The sequence below is a fragment of the Hibiscus syriacus genome, unplaced genomic scaffold, assembly GCF_006381635.1.
Source record: "Hibiscus syriacus cultivar Baekdansim isolate YM2019G1 unplaced genomic scaffold, ASM638163v2 tig00111463_pilon, whole genome shotgun sequence".
Taxonomy (NCBI): domain Eukaryota; kingdom Viridiplantae; phylum Streptophyta; class Magnoliopsida; order Malvales; family Malvaceae; genus Hibiscus; species Hibiscus syriacus.
In genome coordinates this window covers 1,756,030-1,758,689 of record NW_024063098.1, presented here as the reverse complement: position 1 = coordinate 1,758,689, position 2,660 = coordinate 1,756,030, and the positions used below count along the sequence as shown (strand labels likewise).

Here is a 2,660-nt window from a genome sequence, read left to right as displayed (position 1 = left end):
TTTGGGTTTTTTTAAAGATTTGAAAAAATTAGGTTTTTTTAAATTGTATTTTTTATTTTTATTTTAAATAAAAATTCGTAAAATACCAGAGCGTGACGCGTGTCACTTAATGGTGATTTTTAACGATGATTAACATCTAGCACCTAAAAATGTAAAGAAAAAGATGTTAGACACTTATTTTTAACGAAAAATTCTTTAGACATTAAAATATTTTTCGATTCATAGTTTAGTCACGTATTTTTGGTATTAAGCTTGACAAGAATAAGTATACTTATGTTCTACATTTTTTATAGAATTTCTTAGATATTTAACGAATTATTATAATGTATACAAGGGTAGAGTACCTTATATGACGGGACAAAAGCTGAAACGAATGATTGTGTGGCTCAAACCAATTTTATAAGAAATAGAGAACATTTGGAAGTGGATAATTTACAAGGTGGAGGAGGCCATTTCAATTTCATATTTTTTCATGACAGGAGTTGCACGTATTGAAGTAGAGCGCGCTACTGTTGAAGAAGACTCTGAACCGCAAGAGGTATCGGTCCATGTGGTGTGAGATGGGACATTATTACTTTCCGTCAAGAAAGGTGCAAAGGATTCGAAGGGGAAGGAATTTCTGATGCTCCTTCCAACATTTTCACCACCACGCTCATCAAAGGCCTCCATTCTGGTCGATATTGAACACACCACAGAGCTGTTTTCACCATTCTCTCCCCCATATCCCTGTCCTTGTCCTCAACTCCGCACATTGTCATCAACTCGACAACGCTTCCGGTCTTGACCTTTTCCCACACCCACAATGGAAACCACTCTTGGCTTTCAGCAACGTTCCTGTCAAGGTTCCTTCTCTTTCCGATGATCTCAAGCAGCAGCATCCCAAAGCTGTAAACATCACATTTATGGGTAATAGGATATGGCATCCAAAGCTCCGGTGCTGCATATCCCGGAGTACCCCTTCCTCCGGTCATGGTAACATGAGTGTTATCCCTGTTACAAAGCTTGGCCAGTCCGAAATCCGCCACTTTAGGACAGAAATTGGCATCCAAGAGAATGTTCCCCGGTTTTATATCGTAGTGGATAATCCGCTGCTGGCATTCTTCATGCAGGTATGCAATCCCTCTGGCGGTGCCAAGTGCGATGTCCTGCAGCTGTTGGAATCCCAGTTTCTTGTCCTCGCCGAATAAGAACCTGTCGAGCGAACCATTCTGCATGTACTCATATACAAGAGCTCTCAGATCCCTCTCAAAGCAGAAGCCATAAAGTCGAACCAGATTAAAATGGTGAACCTTTCCAATTGTACCCACTTCTGCCATAAATTGTTGGTCTATCCTTTTGTCGGAAGTTCCATACAGCACTTTGACTGCCACCACGGTTCCATCACCAAAGATTCCTTTATAAACAGCTCCAAAGCCACCCGAACCGAGTAAGTTGGTGAAATTATCGGTCGCAATCCGTAGCTGCTGGGAGGTAAATCTGATGGGTTTCTCCTTTCCATGTCGTTGAGGAATTTATCCATGGTTAGTGTCAGAAACCGAGTGCCTGGGCAAACATTATTGTTGCTTTTCTTTTCGAGTCCTCTACGGCAGCAGTATACCAAGACAAATACCTTTATTAGAAAGACCACTGCAATGCGTAAGAAATCAGTCAAATTTCATTCCATAATAATAAGAGAGAAAGTAAACTGAAATTTTACCTATACCCGCGACGGCAAATAAAGCAGTAGGAGGTGAAGAACCTCCTTCAGCGCCTACTGTGTCTGGAGTACTTGACATTAATGATGAAATAAAACTAGTAGATTGGAATGGATTGACACAATTGTAGATGCTGATTAATAATTTTGAAAGGAATATATAATAACGATGGATAATCTCCCGGAAATTTCAGAACATTGGGCATCTCTGGGGGAAATTGAATCATTCAAACTTAGAAACTGGAGTATTACTTGGTTCAACTCCGTGTGGGGTACATAGCATTGATTTTATAGACAAAATTCATAACCAAGTTGATGTTGATGTCTAATTCTATGTTTATGGTTATTGAAATAGGTTAAACACTATGTAGTCGATGCATTGGGTGGCCAAGAATTGATTCTTTAGAGGTTGATCATTCTCTGTCGTACCATAGACTAAGAAATCTATAAGGGACTTTCAAATCGACCATTATTTGATACACTAAGCTTCTCTGATTGTACTCAGCTTTTGTCCCATGAATGACCTCCTTGGCCCTTCAACTTTGCTTGACGTTTTAGCCTTTAAATTTTTATTGTGTCTCTTTTGACCCTTAAATTTTTATTTCTATATGAAATTGACCCATATATGACGGGATAGTAATGCTGTCGTTAAACTGCCATTACTTATTTTGTCGCCAAACTGCGGAGGTTTATTATAGAAGATAACCGACAATATTCAAACCATATACATTACTTGGGAACCTAACGCTTCATCCTTCTAAAGAAATTGAAGGATATTATAAAAAAGTTAATCTAACAAAATGAGACACTAGATCTTTTCAACACCACATGATATTAACATTGTGAATGGAACAATTTAAATTAGGAGGCCTTCATATTAAATCTATGTAATATCTGATTTGAATTAATCAATCAATGTATTGAATATAAATGATTATATAAAAAATTACAATTAATTACAATTATA

At 37.7% G+C, this 2,660-nt stretch overlaps 1 pseudogene; it reads right to left on the bottom strand.

The window, feature by feature from the left end:
• Positions 1 to 379: 379 nt before the first annotated feature.
• On the bottom strand, positions 380 to 2,444 carry LOC120163547 (annotated as a pseudogene).
• Between the last annotated feature and the right edge of the window lie 216 nt (positions 2,445 to 2,660).